The sequence below is a fragment of the Merops nubicus genome, unplaced genomic scaffold (genome assembly GCF_000691845.1).
Source record: "Merops nubicus isolate BGI_N331 unplaced genomic scaffold, ASM69184v1 scaffold13015, whole genome shotgun sequence".
Classification (NCBI taxonomy): domain Eukaryota; kingdom Metazoa; phylum Chordata; class Aves; order Coraciiformes; family Meropidae; genus Merops; species Merops nubicus.
Genome location: NW_008607693.1, coordinates 8464 through 15873, shown reverse-complemented (window position 1 = coordinate 15873; position 7410 = coordinate 8464). Strand labels below are relative to the sequence as shown.

Genomic DNA, 7410 nt, shown 5'->3' with positions numbered 1-7410 from the left:
CTTGCGTGGGGGGGGCCCTTTAGCTCTTGCTCAGCACTGCTCAGATCCCCTCTGAGGCTTCTCTTCTGCAGCTCAGCAGCCCCAGGGCTCTCAGCCTGGCCTGGCACAGAGATGCTCCAGCCCCTCAGCAGCTTCACAGTCCCCACTGGACTCTCTCTGGTAGCTCCTTGTCCTCCTTGAACTGGGGAGCCCAGCACTGGACCAAGTATTCTCAAGGTGACCTCACTGGGGCAGAGTAGAGGGGTGAGAACCTCCTTGGATCTGCTGGCCCTACTTATGATAGCCCCAGTATCCCCTAGCAGTGAGCAGCAGCTTTTCATTAGATTGTCTGGAAAAGGCTTAAATTAATTTTTTTTCTTGTAAATCTACTGCTAGGAGACTGCACTGGCTGCCTGTCTTCTGTATTCCATTGATACTTCACAGATCCAGCTCTTCTTCACTTGCAATTGTCTTTCTCTAGGCTGAAGAGATCTTGTCTTAATGTAGTGTCCTAAGAGTCTGAAGACTCACCTTGGCTTAGTTCATTGGCCTCATTAGGATTCACAACCAGGGCATCTTTTTCCTCATCCTAAAGTCTTCCTGTTGCAACTTCCAGCCCAACAAAAGGTTGAAGAATATGCATAACTTTGCACATGCCAGTACAGAATTACTCATTTCTTGAAGTTCTGCTCGTGTCCATGTGCTTTGCCAGATCTGAGAGTTCTCTCTGTTCATCTCAGAGATGCTCTTTCCTCCCTGTACACAATAAATAAGTTGTTGGAATACAAGGAGTAGTTTCTACTTATGCTGAAAGCTGATCTGATATCCTACCAACATACCAGGTGTTTTACCAGATGGGAAACACTTGTTAGGTGAAAAAAAACATCTATAAAGGTCAATAGCCCTACTTGCCAGTCTTCATTGTTCAACCAGGTTTTTGTCAACATACTGAACTTGACTTAGTACTTTGTGGACATAATTAAATGTCTTCAAGCAGCGTGTGTGTGAATTTGCTGGCATGTGTCTTTCCTCCTCTTCTATCCCCATCCCTAAATTTCAAAGGTCAGAATGTTTGAAATGGATTTTTATTTGCTTTTAAGAAGGGTGAGAGGTGAAATAAAGGAGAAGATGATAAACATTTGGTTCTACTAGGGCCAGGTTTTTAGGTGGAAGGATCTAAATATGGCAGGGGCAATATTAACACTGGACTTGCTCAGTAGGAGCACAAAAGGTCCATGTATCAGCAGGAGGAGCAAGTTGTATTCCATAAATCTTTTATTTAGTATCACTACACACCTTTAACATTCTCAGCTGCAGAGCAGAAATGTCCATGGTTCCCTTCCACCATCTCATCATAGATTCCTCAGGCAATTTCTTTCCTTTACCCCTTTTGGGAAAGTCACAGCATGTAGTCAAGTGTAAATAAAAGCTAGAATCAACTCTGCAGTCCTTGATCTTTTGCTGGCAGCACTTCCCACACGAGAACTTTGAGGGCTGTGTGTGGGGAAGGTTTCATTGTGGACTGGTTCCTCACATCAGTGGTAGATGTTTAGAAATCAGAGCTGTGGCTTTACTTCCAAGTGGTTTTTTTAGAAGTATATAACCATTTGGTTTGTGCTTTGCACGTTCCAGAATGCACTTTGAAGTCATCACCTCCTTAATGTGCCAAGGCAATTTTTAAAAAGAGTTTATTAGAAAGAATAAATTAATTTCAAACCTAAAAATAGTGGTGCAGCAGTAAGGACCTTCATTGCCATATGCCCCCTTGTCTTTTTATTCCCCTGCTATCTCTTACAGCTCTTCTCTAGACTACAAACCAGTCCTGCAAATTCACCCAGCAGAGATGCTGTTGGAAATGGTACTTTTGGGATGAGGTAACCCTAAAAGAAGAATAACCCCCTCACCACCATTTCCTTCCTCATCCCCTTTCATCCTGCCACTGGCTTTCCCATACAAATAACACCTCTTTGCTCTTGAAGCCCTGTGTGCCCCATTTCTTCTTCCCTGCCCTTTCAATTCCCTGTTTACTTTCCCTCTGAACCCCTCATGACACCACCCTCCATCTCACTCATCCAGTTTCCAAACAAACATGGAGTTTTGCTGGTTCTCAGAAGGAATTTCTGCTGGATGTAGACAACATTGATGAATTAACTTCTCACAAATCCCTCTAAAAATCCTCTTCCCTGTTTACTTTCCCTCTGAACCCCTCATGACACCACCCTCCATCTCACTCATCCAGTTTCCAAACAAACATGGAGTTTTGCTGGTTCTCAGAAGGAATTTCTGCTGGATGTAGACAACATCAATTAATGGATTAACTTCCCACAAATCCCTCTAGAAATCCTCTTGGTTTGCACTTCAAGACAATTTGGCTGTTATATTTAGTGGGCTGCCTATCATGAGAGTACAGATGGCCTCAGTTTCCTTTTGTTTCACCATCATACCATGGTTTGGGTTGGAAGGGACCTTTAGGGGTCATCTAGTCCAACAGGATTTTGCTTTGGAGCTACACTTGCCTAGAAAACATGGGGCATGGCTGGGGGAGCAGCACAGGCTGGGGACTGTCCCCAGGTTGTGGTTTCAGTGGCTGTGCTGAGCTGCTCCTTTGGAGGGGAAGGCAGAATTGTCCACCCAGGAGGTTCTGGCTGTGCTGTGTGGTGCCCAGAGCATCAGCTCTGCTCCGGTTTGTTTAGAGGCAGCCTTGCCTGCCAAGGGTTGCACAAATAAAACCAGATGCCTTTGAGAAGTGTCAGCATTTTAATGAGGAATAAAATGAAGCCCTGGATACTTCTGGCCATCTAACGGCGCAGGGTTCTGTCCCACGTGCTGCTTTCTCCTTGATTTCCCCCCCTGTTTTCTGACAGTGGCCTGAAGTCCTGACCTGGCGGGGTTCTACCAGCTCCCTTCACAGCTGGAAACTCATCAGCCATGCCAATTCCCCCTATCAGAATGTCAGTTTTAGCCCAAAACTTGTAAAGCTTACCGTGGCGACTTCAAATTTCCTCTTTAGTAGACATTTTGTTTGAATGCCATGAAGGGGCTCCTCGCCTGGTGCCCTCAGGAGTACAATAAGCTATGCTCTTTGAGACAGGCGAGGGGAGTACAAAGTCACCTTCATTAAATTTTCCCTTTGTGCTTTAACATGGAATATTTCTTTTTCAAAACTCTCAATTTTCTTTTGTGGCTCCATCCTGTTACCTTTACGAGGCAGCGGCGCAGCAGCTCGATGGGAAGGGGTGGTTTGGGACACACACACAGAGCTCTCTCAGAGGTTTGTTCCAGCACGTAGAAATATTCTGCTGGCCTGTGAGGTGCTGGAGGAGCAGCTGGGAAAGAGAGAGCAGATCAAGTAATTGCAGAGTTAATAAAAGCCCGTGGTTACCGGCGCACGGCGCAGGTCAGGCTGCTGCTGAGAAAGGCAGCTTGGATTCCAGCCCTGGGGGTTCTCTGAAGGGCTTTTGAGGGGCACTGCATGGAGATGGGTCAAGGTTCTGTGCCAGCCCTGTGTTTTCCCTTCAGTTTAGGTAGATGTGGAGATAACACGCAGGTTTGGGAATTCAGAGAATCATGGAATCCCTGTGGTTGGAAAGGAGCTCTAGGATCATCAAGTCCAGCCTTCCTCCCAGCATTTCCCTGACCTCTAGACCATAGCCTCAAGTGCTTCATCTGTTCATTTTTTGAACCCACCCCATTTTGGTGACTCCACCACCCCCCTGGGCAGCCCGTTCCAGTGCCTGACCACTCTCTCAGGGAAGAAATTCTTCCTAATATCCAATTGAAACCTCCCCTGGTGCAACTTGAGGCCATCTCCTCTCCTGCTGTCATCAGTAATTTGGGACAGGAGGCCAACACCAGTCTCACCACAACCTCCTTCAGCTGTAGAGAGCAATAAGGTCTCTTCTCAGTCTTCTCTTCTCCAGACTAAACTCCCCCAGTTCCTTCAGCAGGTCTGCATAAAGGATGTTTTCCAGCCCTCTCACCAGCCTCGTTGCCCTTCTCTGGACCTGCTCCAGCACCTCAATGTCCTTCCCAAGTGATTTATAATAAATATAAAAACAGTGGGACACTTTCCTTGCCTTGTCTCCCAAGGCACAGATCTCTCTCAGAACACAGGTTAGTTCAGGGAAGGGATGTCCTGCTCTGAGCAGGGTCAGCTCTGGGACCACACCGGGTTGTTCCATCCATTCAGGTATTTAAAACCTCCACATTTTCACTACAGACTCCACATAATTACTGCTTTTGCACTGTTTGCCTTTTCCTACAAGTGTTTTTTTCAGTTTTTTCTTAAGCCCCTGATTGCTGCAGGGGGGCTGGACTAGATGACCTTTAAAAGTCCCTGCCAACTCAACCCAACCCAACCCAACCCAACCCAACCCAACCCAACCCATTCTATGATCCATTCAAGCCCCACAGACCCTTAAATATTGCTGTAAAATGGCCCTTCATGATAGGAACTTTGGAGCAATTCTCTGTTAGGGAGATATTTCATTTCCCTTTTGAGGGCTCTCCTTGCTGTTGGTTGTTTCTGACCATCCATGGAGAGTCCTGTCATCCATCATCACACAGAAATCAATCACAAACCCTTCAATGGGGGGAACATAATGCATGAAGCAACCTTCTTTCTTGCATGGGAGATCCTGCAGCACGTGGGTTATGGCCAGCTAATGTTAGACAATAATCTCATTCAGTGTTTTCCCAAAAGTACAAATAGTGCATTAGGGTGGTGTAACAAGCACAGCAGATCAATACAGAGACAGAGCTCAGCTTAATCCATGAAAATGGACTTTGTTGACTTGAAGGAAGTGGCCCTGTTCACATTGGTCTGCAATGCCTGGGAGGACAAGCAGGGAGCTGAGAACACATGCTGAAAAAAAAACACTGGTGGAAAGTCAGGGGATGAAAAGAAGCAACTGCAGGAGGCAATGTTGTCTGTCCAGGCTCTGATACCTTCAGCAACGTTAAAAGTCCATTGAAGCCTTCAAAGAAGGGACAGCAGGTGGACTTTGAATGGTCACTAATGGCACGGCTCAGGGGAAGAAGCAATCAAAAAAGCTTTAATGTGGGTTAAAGTAGCCTCATTGAAATGGTTTTAAATACATTTACAGGATTTATGTGGCAAGTGGAGAGCAGCCACTTCCTTCGCTCCTCACTTTTCTCTAGGAAGTCACTTGAAATCCCTTGTCAATAAAGGCACAGCTACTTTACTCTGCCTACCCTTTGTTAACTCGTGGTTGTTTGTGTTGGTTTATCCATCCAGACCAGGGTGTCAGGCATTTCAAACGAGCTCTGCTTTAGCTGGACCTGAATCATCACCACTGTGAGTCTTGCATCTACAAAGAGCATCCCTGGTGCTGCTTCTTGTGCTCCATCCCCACGCAGACCTGGCCACAATGTTTTATGAAGGGTTTTTTTTTTCAAAGAGGGATGTTTTCTATAGGTCCATGCTGGAAGCATCCCTGGTGCTGCTTCTCGTGCTCCATCCCCACACAGACCTGGCCACAATGTTTTATGAAGGTTTTTTATAAAGAGGGATGTTTTCTATAGGTACATGCTGGAAAATCAAGGTGACTTCACATTCTTGGAGTTTTTTTGATAGTACATCTTGAGTGGTTGCCAAAAAGTCAATTCCCCTAAGGAAAATCACTGTGCTTTACGTTGCACTTGAGTGCTGGAGTAACACCAAGATCTTGCCTCAAAGAAGGTTGAGCAGAAGATTTCTCTGAGGATATTGTGGCTGATGAGTCTTGGGGTCTTGACAACCTTATTGAACTAAAAATTGAGTAGAGGTTAGAGCAGCCACTGTCAGGCTTTCCTGGTGGGGTAAAGGGGAGGGTGTGTTAAGTAGACAGCTCACACACGTTGAAGGAATGGTTGATTTCAAGGCATATGAACTGGAAATGGTTTTCTGTATTTTCATGGGGTTTTTTTTCTATCATTGAAATATGTTCTCTTTGGTGTGAAAGGGATTTAACTGTGATCTGATTGTCTCTTATAGAAACAAATACTTTAAAAAGGATTTAGAAAATCGGTGTCCGGTGAGCTTAAAATTTCAGTGGTCTTTGGAACACTTCACCAAACCCTTACTTGTGAAATAGGAAAGTATTATGTTCCCATTTTAATGCTGTGGATAAATCAGTGTGGGTAACATTTTATAAATTAATGCAAATGCCAAGCTTTTTATCCAAAAGAGGCTGGATTTTGTAGGCTGGGCTAAAGAAGCTTCCCTTTAGGCTTCCATTGAAGGTGAAGAGGGTGTTGCACCAGCCTAAAAGATGGCAAGAGTAATGAATCCACACTGGAAAGAAAAAAAGTGACACAATTCCTGTGTCACTTGAACATCTGGCAGCAGGATTAGAACTGAGGTGATGGGAAGCAGGATGCACCAAAAATAGAGGCTCTCATCAGATCAGCAAAAGTAGGTTGGGTATTTTGCTGATGGTAGCAAGGTTTTGATGTTCTTGAGGTCAGCCCAGGGGGTGATTTTGCTTTTACACAGGAGAAATATTCAATAAGTAGCAATATTATAAGAGCATAGGGCTATATGAGTGTGATGAAGCTTCCCTGTGGATCAGTGACCATTTTTCTCACGTGGGTGAGCTCAGATGTGCCTCAGCGTTGTTGGGTTCTTCAGTTGGAGATGTTTGTGCTCATCTGAAGTTGGGTGTGCCTTTCCTCTGCCAGCTGGAACCCAAATCCTGGCTCAGGAAGAAACTCGTGGTCCTAACAGCCAAACTTCTGTAGCTCACCTGGGTGTCACCCACTTTATAACCCAACCAGCTCTGGAAACAGCCCTTCTATAGAACTTCAAAGATTTTTTCCTTCACTTCAGTTCTTTAGTTTACTTCTTTAATAATAAAAAGTAAATAAAAAGGAGTTGTGCCTTTCCTGCAATCACTTTGAGGAGGACATCAGAAAGCTCTTCTCTCTCTCCCCAGGCGGTATGAGTCTCACCCCATCTGTGCTGAGCTGCAGGAGAAGATCCTGCAGTGCTACAGGCAGCACGCCCAGGAGACCCTCAGCTGCTCTGCCCTGGCCAGCCAGTACCTGCGCTGTGTGCACCACGCCAAACAGGTGAGCCAGAGGCACTGCCCCCCAGCAGGCACAGGACCAGAGGAGGTTTGGGTGGGAAAGGACCTTTCAAGGCCATCCAGTCCAACCCCCCTGCAGGGAGCAGGGACAGCCCCAACTAGAGCAGGTTGCTCAGAGCCCTGGCCAACCTCACCTGGGATGGTGCCAGGGATGGGGCAGTGACCACCTCTCTGGGCAGCCTGGGACAGGGGCTCAGCATCAACAGTTTCTCCCTTCTCTCTGGTCTAAATCTCCCTCTTTAATTTTCAAACCATCACTTCTTGTTCTGCCCCAACAGGCCCTGTTCAAAAGTCTGTCCGCAGCTTTCTGGCAGGACCCTGGCAGCCCCCAGCAGGTCTCTCC

General features: G+C 46.2%; 1 long non-coding RNA gene across 1 annotated transcript in view; it reads left to right on the top strand.

Annotated features, from left to right (window-relative positions):
- LOC103772685 overlaps positions 1–7410 on the top strand; it is a 29236-nt gene that overhangs the window by 16154 nt on the left and 5672 nt on the right. Inside the window, exon 2 of the long non-coding RNA XR_608158.1 lies at positions 6915–7050. This is a non-coding gene — a long non-coding RNA (uncharacterized LOC103772685). The remainder of the gene's footprint in view (positions 1–6914; positions 7051–7410) is intronic.